Raw genomic sequence first — 13,341 nt, 5'->3', positions numbered from 1 at the left:
CGGCACCTCACACGAGGAGCAAAGAAAATAGAGGAAGAGCATCCAAAGCTTCTGCCTTTCTGGCAGGGCACAAAGAGGCAAGTTCTGGAAGAAAAGGCTAATTTCATTAACAGCAGACGCGGGTGCAGACGCTACATCACGTCTGCCGGCCAACGGGAAAATAAAAAACAACTCCTGATCAGAGTTTAGCATAACCTTTTCATTATTAAAAGGTGGTATTTCATTTTCTTGCTTGTCTATTAGCAACTGACAATCACACACTGTAGCTTTGCCATCCCTCTCCCCAGCTGCGTGCTCTGCGCTTACAGGGTTTCCATGAGTAATTGGATGACCTTTATGTCAAGAACAGAAGGGCAGCAGAGCAACAAGAGCATCCACAAAACATGAAAGCGCCTGCGGTCGAGAGCTTCACTCGGCGACACAACGTTGTCCGCGTGCGCCCTGTGCCTGGAGAGGGCCCACCCGAAGCCCGCCCCACCTCGGACCGGACCCTATCGATTCCCGTCCCCGGAGGACGCAGGGTGGAATCCCCTGCCTTTGCCCCCAGACACGCTGCACTAGGAAGCGACATGGGGAAGAACAACCTTAACTTGAAGCCCTTTTCCCAGTGCTGCAACCTCGCCTTTCTTCACTCTTCCTGGAATCAGCGCCTGGGACCTGCTCTGTCAGGTGGGAGAGGAGGCAAAGACCACTGCGTAACAGCGCACACAGTGAAACAAAGCTGGGTGTCCTATTAAAAAGGTCAGAGCCCACTTTCAGGCAGCTTGATGAAGAACCAAAACAGGAACAGCGCAAATTCCAGAGCAACTTCTTTGCTTTGCACAACAAAGACTCACAGCGCCCTTATTGCCTGGGAGGAAAAAAAAGAAAAAAAAGAATATACACACAGATTTCTAGATGGAAAGGAAAGTCTGTTGATTAGTGATGCCACTGATAAATGCCCTAAATAGCTACTGCAAACTCAGAAATCACGTTTCTGACATATTTTACCATTGCCTACTACTAGAGCTCAACTGTCCTCTTTCTAAGGACAGTAACATCCCATTTTATCTTGGGACCCTGCATACTTTTAAACCCTAGCTGCTCTTTCAGTAGAGAAGGGGAAGTACTGCAGGTGCCTAACTCCACAGGACCATAAATTTGGTATGCCAGGAACACACTGCACCAGGAGGTGCAAATATCAGTTTTTGAACTTTTCCACAGGAACCCTTCATTGGTAATTTGCTATGCACGTGGCCAGCCTATCTCAGTCCAAGAACTTAGAGGCAATCCTGCCTGAAAAGTACTATCTGAGCACAACAGCTGGCCTGCTTACCTAGATTACTGCTGGCTGAAAGAAGGAAAAGGTGAAAAGTTTTTACCTCCCATTCCCCCCCTCTTCTTTGCCTTCTCTCCTTGTGTTTGGTCACTGGGTACTAGCTCATTGTGCAAAGATGCAGTGCTTCTCTGCTATACTTTCAAGCAGGACTGTCAAGGAAGGTTCCCAAAAATGTGGGGAGCAGCAACACTCAACCCTATGAGGGCTGTTAGAAAAGTATCTCAGTTACTTTGCATTGCATTTAATATGGCGTACACATTTATTTCTGTGGATTCATTAAGTTGAAGTGGATACATTAGTCTAGTCATGCACAGCAAAAAGCAGAAGAAAAATGCTTCAGAATTTGAAGTACAATATATTAAATATATTAAAAATATCTGCTTGAAAACATACACAACAGACTGAACAATACAATGGGTAAAATTCATTCAAGTATGGGCCTTTTTCCCCCTAAGTAACTACTATGTCTGCTTCCTCATATCTGAACACTCAGTTTCTATTGATTATTTGACCTTCTGTTGCCATCATACATAAGCACAAAGAGCTGTTCCCCACTTGCATCCTAGGAACCAGTATACACAGAGGGTTTTTTTTTCCCCTCTAATTGTGTTGCTTACTGAAATGACTCTTTGGAATCCACGTGGAGCTCTCCTTGTAGTCTGAAAGGGTTCGCTCTAGAGCTCGAGGAAGCCTCTTCCAGTTCGCGAACTCCAGAACAAGTTTAAGAGCATCCTTATTCACAGGATAAATCCCTCACAACCAAATGCTACTACAAATTAAATCATTTTACACAATAGCATAAAAAATATAACGAAATCAGTTCATAGCTTTACTATTTTCTAACAAATCGTAAGCAATATATTTCCTAAACACAGAGAACCATCAAAGACAATTCTAAGGTTATTTTGACAGCATAACCTTTTACTAATGCAATTATATCTTGCTCCATTACTTTTTAGAAGCAAGTTAAACAGGGGGGAAAAGTATCTGGTCTAAAATGCATATGCTTCAATAACAGGCATCATTCTCCTCTGCAGTAATTCGTTATTCCTCTTTCATCTGAATTTTAATAATATCTCCTGTTACCAGAGCATTTGAAGTTTTTCCACCATGTTTGGGAAAAAGAAAAGTCAGATCAAATACATCTTGCTATTCATTTATTAATTTAAAAAATATAGAATTCACAAGTGTTTCAAACTCTTATTCCACCAGAGATTGCACTTGTGCATATTCAGAAAACAGTGTGATTTACATTTCAAATCTTTACAATGTCTGAAGAACTTTTAATAATAGCTTAACTGGATAAGTGGGTAGCACAGCAGGTATAAGTAACTGTTTCAGTATTATGTATGATAAAAAGCCATGCAATTCCACAGAATCCTTCCTAGCTAGACCCACACATTCCTAAATTTCCATCTGAATGGAAAACTAAATGTTCTAAACACACAGAAGTTCCTGTCTGAAAATTCTTTAGAGATTCACTTTTCCAAAAGATTCATGCCAAAGGTTATTTTATGCCCTTTCAAGCTTTTTTTTTTTTTAATTATTATTATTATTTTATTTTTCAGCATTAAGGGACCTCACATTTGACTGCATCCAACAGAAAACTGTTTTCCATATACTTACTGAACAACAAAGCAGTACCATCTGATTGCCTGTCTTTAAGAAAACGGTGATTTTGCTTTGCCCGGGGTTATTTTCATTAACATTGTCAGTGCACAAGATTGACCAGTGTACGATTACACAATTGTTTTGCCCAAAGAGTCAGACAGATTTAATCAACCACAGGCATGTATAATTTGATACCTATTATTTGCTTGTTATTTTGCAGGGTGAAGTAGCTAATGTTGCAGCTCAACATATAAAACCAAATTTTGTAGATTATCATGTAATAAGCACTATTTTTAAAAATAGATTTTTAAACAAGACAAGCCATCTGCAAAAAAGCATTACATAGGATAAAAATGTGTAGCAAGATCAGTCTACTGAATGAATTGCCATTCATTGTTTACTCTTCCAACACACACAGTCTTCTAGATCATTTTATATGTAGAGAATCCCAGATATATCAGCCTTTAAGGATGTTCCCCTAACTACTGTTTAGGAAATCATGACAGCTAATGAATAACAGAATTTCACCAAACCACAAAGGAAAGCAGTTAGCACTGTTCAGGTAGCATAACTAATTTATTTTTCTACTTGTAGTATCTGAAACATAAATCAATTTACAACGAGCAAATCTTAAACTCCTACTCCCTTCACATTGCTCAGGAATACATGGAATGAGGTTATACATCTCATAATATTCTCTTAAAAGCTCATAAAATGGAAGCAAGTCTAAGCATCTTTCTCATGCATAGCAAAAAGCAGAAGAAAAATGCTTCAGAATTTGAAGTACAAGTTTTATTCTACAGTGTAATCTGTTAAGTCTTAATCCTATCAAGTATAAAACAGTCACCAAGCAAGCAAGCGTACGATAATACAAAAATCACACCAGTATTTCTGCCACATTATTTTCTCTTTACGCACTCTCTAACTGTAGCCAGTCCCTCCCCTCCTAACCTTGGCCCAGCTTCACCTTACATTTGTTTCCCACCTCTTCTGACCTCTTTCCTGGCCTTTGAAATTCTTCTTGCAATTAGTGTGTTGTTCATGCACACTCAAGCTTAAACAAAATTTGGGGGCTAATAACTGACATTTGTGTCCAAATGGATAAGGATGCTTTTCCAGGGTAGTGAGAAAACAATTCTCACTCTGGCTCACTCTCACTCACACTGCCTACTTGGATAGATTTCACCTTAAAAATATGCCACATGCATTAGATAGTCCCTGGCTTCTGAGATGCAGCATTTTGATATTTTCACCTATTTGGCTATTCTTATATCGGGCGCATTCTTAGGGTTGCATTCAGCCTCCTAGGGCATCCCACAGAGCAATTATAAACCATTTAAAGTGCTCATTTTAGATGCAAGAGAGTTTTACTAAGATACATTTTTCAGGATGCAATAAAACTGACCATGTTTAAACACTCAAGAGCTGTCATGCAAGAGCTCATAATATTAAGTACCACTTCTATCCTCAATTTTAATGCAGTCTAAAATGCAGACTAAAATGATGTGTGCATGTTCACAAGACCACTGAATGCCCATAGTCTGTATCAGCTCACAGAACTCGGACTGCTTTGTTTTCCTCTAAGTATACAGATATTGTCAAAGTAATTTGGTTTTCTTTGCCCGCATTGCGATTAATTTATACAATTTATATTAATTTTAATATTATAATGAATGAGATTATGACCAACAATTTGCATGTTCATTTTTAGTTAAAAATTTGATTGCACATCACTTCTGTGAAGTGATTTTGAAGCTACTTGACTAATTTATAACACATTTTCAGTACAGTTATCAGGTCTGCTTCCTTTGCTAGTTATTCTATTGCATACTAAGAATGGGACAGAACATGATGTCCAAGTATTTTTAAAGGCACTTTCTAGGATTTTGCAATGAAAATCTGTAATAATAAACCCTAGGCACTGCTTCACTGCAAACCTTATACATAACTTACAGAAGACATGGTAGAGCACATTCTGCCTATTATACAGATGCGTGATTTCACATGAGCAGTTTGGAATCTGGATGAGTTCCTGCCTAAAGCAATTCAAAATCATTTTCAGCCCGACCACAGAAACATTAAGCTATAATAGGCACAGTCACAGGGACATGCTTCACTATTAAAAACAAAACAAAAACACATTGTGTCCTTGCTGATTTCCTCCCTTGAAATGAGCCCTTTTAGCTGAAGTAGGATAAATATTGCTGCATTTTTTCCTCTTTTCAGGAACTTATGAAACTGGCAGGTTATTTATTAAAATTCTGGTACCATTCCTAGGCTGATGACACACATTCAGTAGTTTTAAAAAACTTCCTAAGTCAATGTAAGAACATGCTATTCTATTAATTACCAGCATGTAGTTCAAGAATATTTACAAGTGAAATATCATAGAATCAGTAAGGTTGGAAGGGACCTCTGGAGATCATCTAGTCCAACCCTTCTGCTCAACAGGGTCACCTAGAGCATGGTAGACAGGGTTGCATCCAGGCAGGCCTTGAAGATCTCCAGAGAAGGAGACTCCACAACCTCTCTGGGCAACCTGTGCCAGTGCTCTGTCACTCTCACAGGGAAGAAATTCCCCCTCACGGTCAGGAGGAACTGCCTGTGGTTCAATTTCTGCCCATTGCCTCTTGTCCTGTCACATGGGACAACGGAAAAGAGTTTGTCCCCATCCCCTTGACACCCTCCCTCCAGGTACTTGTACACATTGATAAGATCCTTCCTCAGGCTTCTCTTCCCCAGGCTGAAGAGGCCCAGCTCTCGCAGCCGTTCCTCACAGGGCAGGTGCTCCAGCCCTCTGACCATCCTCATAGAAATACATTCACATTACAAATGTATATATTTAAACATACTTCTTTACAAATTCTTTATGGATCCTTTGGATCATTTGAGGTTAATACATAGTCTGTATCTACATCCTCAAACAAATGTTCAAAGGCAATTAAATAGAATCACAGAATAGTTGAGGTTGGAAGGGACCTCTGGAGATCATCTTGTCCAACCCTCCTGCTCAAGCAGGGTCACCTAGAGCATGTTAGACTCCACAACCCCTCTGGGCAGCCTGTTCCAATTGATAACCTCAGTGAAGAATACCCCAGCTATGTTAATTTTTTCAACAACATTTCTCAGGGGAAAAAAAAAAGTATACAACCTCAAGACCACCATTTTGATGGGAACTGGCTTTTCCCATTGAAAAAGATTTCTCACATAGCCTCTACATGTGTCTACTGTGCTCAAGCCTCAACTGGTTTTAGGAATCAGGGCAAGAGGTACATACTTTAAATGTTAGTATTTTGTCTAAAAAGACTAACAGATAACCTTCAAGAATCTAACTGTTAAAACACTGCTTAATTTAGTGTTTCTTCCTTAAATAAAAGAAGATAGAGCAAGTTACACACGGAAAACATGTGACAAGAATGAGAAAATGAAACTGGGATTCAGAGATGTAAGCTAGCCCTAAGAACGATATTTTGGGATCAGCCGGATAACTTACTTGTTTTTTTTTTAAAGGAGGGTGAACTATGCTGACTGCATTCATGAATTTAAACAGCAGCACACAGGCAACACATTTTGATCCATGTGCCTGAAGTGTTCTGTTAGCATCTGTTTAGACTTTAACGAAGGTATTTTTCTTAATGAAGCACACTAGCCACATAGCATTTCTTTGCACAGTGTTCATGAGGAGGACTGTCTATAAAGGAAGAACTAACTTTCATTCAAGCAAAACAGTAATTTAAAGACTACAATTAGCTGAAGACAAAACAAGTGTTTTTTCAAATATATTCTCTACCATATGAAAGTTCTCAATATCTCTGTTCTAAGGCATAAAGTGTTACCAGCTAAGCACACTCTAGTCTCAACTAAAACCTATAAACATTTTGAGATTGTAGCAGTATGCAGAATTCAAAACTTCCAAAAACTGAGTGAAACTTGATCCTCCATCCTGATCTGAGCTGTGTCAGTATTCAGTCCACTGAATAATATTTTACACAAACCATTTTGAGACAAGGAGAGCTCAGAAACATTTAACATGCAGAATCTTTTTACAATAATACTGTACTCCTCTGTGAATTAATTCATATAGTATTAGAAATGGCAAACCTCAGTAATAAAGAAAGTCAACGATAAGGACATGAAAGACAGCACACTGATCTACTATACAGATATACAGTTATGAGTAAGGTTTTTATACTTTGTTTTTCCTCTACAGTTACAGGTGCATTATCACATGCCATGCATAAAATGACAAGAGCCATGATCTAAAAGAATTTATCATTCAATTTCCAAGTCCTCATTACAGTTATTGCGTTGAGCCAATACTTCTGTTGTCATGGCAGAGCAGTCCTGCTCCAAGAATAATTACATGAGGCAGGTATGAACACATGTGGGAAGGGACTTTAAGTTATAAAAGTAAGTCTGAAACTTATGCAGCTTTGTTTTTAAGCACAACACCAGCATAGAGAGAAAGTAAATCAGTATTTTCTAATAACTCATCCTCACTGAAAAGAACCCAGCTAATTAAGAGTCTGTCTGATTCAACTACAGCAGCCAGCCAAGCTCCCAGACGACCGAGGTGGCTTGATAAGGCCTTTCGAAAGCAAGAAAACTAGACTGCTGTTACGTTCTACCAGGAACGTAACAAGGAGCCGGGCTTCCCAAAGCTGGCCTGAGGCCTCACTTCAACACACCAACGCCAGCGACAGATCCGCTGAGGCCCCTCCTCGGGCCAACCATCAAGGGCCAGGCAGCTACGCTAGTACCTTCGAGCTCGCACCCTTCCTCTAACACCTGGGATTTTAACTGCTGTCACCAACAGTCCGGCACTGCAGATTGGCTTCACAACGGATTTTTCTTCCTTCTAAAGCCAAACACGCTCTTCGCCAGTCACGTTTGCGTTACCAGCATCTTTCAGGTGCAGACACGTTTTAATCACCTACTCCTTGTGGCCCATTTCGGCCGCCGCGTGAATAGGCAGCTGCCACTCTTCCTCGTTACAGTAGAGATTCGGGTCGGCGCCCTCGGACAACAGCAGCTCCACGCACGCGGCGTGGCCTTCCTGCGCAGCAATCAGCAGCGGAGTGGCTCTGTCCTTGGCCTGACAGTCGATGTTTGCACCTGACAAAGAAGCCAACACTTCCTATGACAGACCACCACCACGGCACAGCACAAAACGGACAACAAATTTCTGTTAATCGGTAACTGCTTTCCGCAGAATGACTTCACCGTGCCACCGCTTTCCGTTTAAAAAACAAACAAACAAAATCCCACCACACTTACTAGCTTGCTGCTACCGTTTTAGACTGCTGCAGAGCGTGTGACTTTCTGTCCTTCTGTACGCGTGGCTTATGTCAATAAGTTTCCTATTTTCTGAACAGGAAAGAATTAACTTGTTTCAAAAACAAGCTTTATAAATAAGATTTGGGGGTTTAGACTAGCAACAAGACTCTGATGAAGACAAATTATATTTGTCACACTGTTTTTAAGTTAATCACAAAATACTGAAAAATGCAGTGCAGGAAAATATTAAATCCTTATACATGTGCTGTATGATGAACTAATAAAATTGAACTGAAATAATATACTGTAGAGTAGGATCACTTTCTCCCTACTGAGGAGAATCACTTTCTCCATCTAGAGGACACTGCCATTATTCTCTATGCCAATAATCTTGGCATAAACTGATAGATAGTTGGGTTCATACACCTGCAAATTACAAACTGTACACTGTATGCTAATAATAAAAAAAAATATATTAAAAGTGGAACTACAAATCACATTCGTTGCTGATTTACACTCCTACAAAGACTTTACACGTGATTTTCTACCCGTACTGTAAAATAAGAGAACATTCTCATGAGACTGGGGGGCGCCATCCCAACTCCCTGAAAGATCAGCACAGCAACAGGTAAACGACAGATAAGCACACTGCAGGAAAGCCAGCGGGCTGGGTGATATTTTGTTTGCAATCTTTTTTAAGACTTTCTCCTACAGGTATTAATAGACCAATTAGCTTGATTTCTCTGGTTAGGTTAAGGCACCCTCAGATTTGAGCGCTATGCATGTAATTTTGACTGAAAAAAAAAAAACCACAGCTATTGCTGTCACCTTAGAGCTTAACTTAATCTGAATATCCTATCACGGGAGCAATGTCATCAAAAATCAGGCTACTTTTGCCATGTTACTGAGGGTTATTAATAATAATTTGAAACTTGGTCTTTAATCTTGTCATAGGTTTGACTTCCTGTTTCTTACTCTTACTTAAAGGAAAATATATCAGCTTATTGAAACTAAAATACTTAAATAATTAATGATTATTTTGCATCAACCTTTTTGCAGCTAAAATTAAATAGAAAATATTTATATTTGAATTTTTGAAGTGCAAAAGTAGAACTAAAATTGTATCAGAAATAGTTTTGCTCTAAAAAGAAAAAAGGGGGAAATGGTATAACCAGCTTTTTCCACATAGTCTAAACAAAATCAAAGACAAATCATAATCAAAAAGATGTAATATAGTCCATATTCTAGGTATAAACAGAAAAATTAATGTTGGAGCAAACTAGACAAAATTAATTTACTTTTTCACATATGTTCATTTACTCAATAAATACAAATGAAAGTTAAATTAGTTTACTAGAGCCATTAAGCTAACAAATTTCAGTTCTATATTTCATATATCTCATATATCCTTATGATGAGATACTAAACAGAAATCTTTCAAGAAAACCTTATAATAGATTCACTTCCCAAATATAACAAATTACCTCATAAGTACATACAATAGTTATAATACTTAAATAATTATTGCTACCCAGCAGGTTGGTTGGGAAAAAATCATCTGATAAAATGACAACAGCTACGCAAACTGTCATTCAGAACACACCAGTTACGTGGCAATGATGTGACGCGCTTGATGGTTACCTAAAAAGAAGCCTTGTGCAAGTAATTCCACCCAGACCAAAAACGACATCTATTAATATTTGCTCCGTATTAGAGCAGCAGCTTTGTAATGCCTGAATATCCTTTTTCAGCAGCTTCAAACAGAACAGAAAAAGAAAAAAAATCATTTATATTAAGGATATGTAATTAAAGGAGTCAGTACGCAACTGAGATGATCTCATCACAACTTTCTCACTGCTATGATCATATTGCTTTTACATTTAATTTCCCCCTTAAAAATTAAAATTAATTTGCGCTAAATGATTGCACAGTACTTACTACCATGACATTTGTAGTGTGGTCTACAATAAAATACATACAACCTTCTTCTATCATGTTTCATGTAAAACAAATTATTTACAACATTCCTTAGAGACAAAATATTGTAGTGTGTTCTTAAGATGGAAATTAGTGTATAGATGATAGTAGGTGGACAAGAAACAAGTATATTCCCCTTTCTTCAGGGGAGGGAGCAGCAGCAATCACTACCAACTGAACTTAAGCGTACCTAATTTCTTGCCCTCAGAATTAAGTCATTTATAATTTAAAACGTTTATGAACACACACCCCCAAAACAATTATATGCAAAAGTTACTGAAAATAAGAGACAACCACTTGTGCAAAGCAATCAGAATCTTTGTTAAACTTGCTATCAATGATATTTAAGAGAAACTTTAAAGAACGCTGTTTATTCCTAAAAATAAGTGCTGTTTTTCTGATTAACTAGAATTTTATCAGACCACTTTAAAAAAAGTAATCTGAAACTATACTAGCTTTCTTAGATAATTTCTTTCATGCTGCTGAAGGCTTGGGATGTGTAATGTTCTGAATATGTATGTATGTATGTGACAATTCATATAAATCACTTTCCTCGTATCCACTGTTCTGTTTCCACTTAATGTATCACTCATATACCCAGCATCACGCTGTCACCTTGGCTGTAACCTCCTCCCAACAAGGAAAGCACCAAAACCTCTAAAGCTCCGTCTCAAGTCAGCCATTACGTTACCTTTGAGGTCCCTCTGCTCCTCAGAGCTGCCTTCTCCTCCCTTCTTTCACCAGGCAAAACGTACAGATGTGGTGGCACAGTCTGGCTCCACACAGGATCTCTGTACTTCTGCAAACCTGGAACGTGGAACGAAACTGAAATGAAACCTCACCAAAACCTCCTACCCAATTCCCACTCAGACAGAAGTCCTAAGTCCTCAGGGTACATAATAAGAACCTCTCAGCACATACAGGCTCCACAGCCAAGAGAAACAGGTCCCTTGCACAGGTCCAAGAGCACAAGGTTACCCAAAGCCAGTTCTCCAAGACTCACCTTGCTGCATGGCACTAGAAATACCAGCCAAGCTTTGCGCTGTGCTAGCCTGCACGGACTTCTCCTTTAGGAGAGGACTAGTCTCCAGACAGTCCTCTGGCCCTTGCCCTTGCAAAAAACCTGGCACTGTTACCACCCATCCTCAGAGCTTGGCTGGGCCGTGCCTGCTTGTTGGGACGGGCTGGTGTTGATGCAAGAGCATCGACAAGAGCATTGCGGAGAGGCAGCTTATCGTGTGGGTGGTGGACAGGTTTGCTGCCCTTATGATCCAGGAGGCAATTTCCCTGGGGGTGAGCTCACATGTCTCTATCAGTTTGCAGATGCCAAAGTTGAGGCCTTTTGTCATCACCCACATAGAAAATGCTGTTTTTCAGGTGCCTCCTGGAGGTGTCTGTCTCTGTGTTCCCATAGCGAGTCTGTAGTCCTTGACTGACCAAGAGATCAGCTTCTCATCTCCCGTCTGATAGGGCCACCTAGGGCTGCCCAGGGCCTTGTTACCAGGGTTTGTATCTTCATGAAACTAGCAAAGACTAACTATCAAATGAGGGGTTCTCAGTGAAATCTGTGGTCACTCTTGCTTCATTGGGAATCCATGCATCTTCAGGTGAGTCACAAGAAGGAGGGACTGCTTTCCACTCCCCTGCTGTTTTTGACTTGGAAAGGAAGTCAGGCACCATTTTCCATAAAACTTCATTGCTTCCTTCCCTTTCTTTTGAGACAGACTGGAATAAACCTGGTGACAAACACAAGCTGTTACTATTTCCTGCACAAACATTAGCACACTCATTAAGCATTGCTTTGAAGGTGGATTACAGATCAAATCCAGACAAGACTAATGGATAGAGCCTGCTCTGCCCATCCCATCACTGGAGTTGTCACATTCTGTTTCCTAATGTATCCTGCAAACATATGTATATTCTGCTTTGGAAAAGAGGAGATGGGCAATAGCTCTACAACATCTGTGATCAGCTGCTCAGTGGAGGCAGGACTGCCTCCTTATTGAAACCAGCGTTAAAAATCCGTTTTTCCTAAACCATATTCAGCATGATAATCATCTCCAATTTTATTCTCAGCATTTTTATTCTTGCAAAAATGCACCTTTTGGCATTTATGGCAGTGCTGACCCACAAGACAGGTCGCTAACCAGCAGACCACTACACCACCAGAAACACTGCGTGTGCAGTGAAATTACGTAATGAACTTCTGAATGACAATTTCTTAGGCAAAAGGCATTAGTCTGGAGATCAACAATGTGGTCATTGTTCTTTATCGATTTTTATGATCAATAATACATCATATTTCACCGTGACTATGTGAGGGAATATTCTAGTTACCTTAACACACTTCTAAGAAAGACACATAACTGAAAAGGCACAATTCCTCTTACCATCTCTAGTATTTCTCATTAATACTTATACAAGAGCAACATGGATTTCAAGCAGCCCCAAATAAGGGAGAGGAATGAAAATGCATTTTTTGATAGGTTTGTTAAAACTCCATCTATACTAAGCTAACATCGACAATAAAAGCAACCTTCTCTTCCCTCTGAAACACAAGTTTGCAGCAGGCAGTTAACTACGTGACAGTTGCAATGGTCTCCTGACCACTGGCCATGCTCCAGCACTTCCCCCAAAACTTAATACTTTTTGGTTTTATCCTTTCTAATAAATAAAAAGTGGCCCCATCATTGCCATGTCTCGCCCCTTTCAAAGGGTCTTTGATTCTTTACTTCCTTCTTATCACTATATTCGCATTAACACAGACAAACTCATGAGCTGTTAAGAAAGAACCAGAAAATAGAAGAAAAACACTCTCCGTTTCTATTTTATACTCTCAGAAATAGCATGCTTAAAGTTCAAAGCACAGAGGCAAGGCTATCCAAACACAGACTGGTGGGTCACCCTCCTTCCCCCTCTACCCCACATTTACCGAGTTGCGTTTGCATACGAAGAACTGCGCAGCACCATTAGCTTCAGCCCAGCCCGGGAAGCAGACACCTCTGCTTCTCTAGCTTCACTGGCCTTCTTCGGCTGTCATTTATCCTTGAGCTGCTAGTCCTCTCATCTCTTTTCCCTTTCTCCATCTTTAGGATATACTTTCATACTCCACGGTGTAACAGTGGCTAACCAGGCCCTGCCGAAAGCCGGTACCAGCT

The sequence above is a fragment of the Rhea pennata genome, chromosome 3, assembly GCF_028389875.1.
Source record: "Rhea pennata isolate bPtePen1 chromosome 3, bPtePen1.pri, whole genome shotgun sequence".
Lineage (NCBI taxonomy): Eukaryota > Metazoa > Chordata > Aves > Rheiformes > Rheidae > Rhea > Rhea pennata.
The sequence above is the reverse complement of the archived record's forward strand: the minus strand, read 5'-3'. Positions refer to the sequence as shown.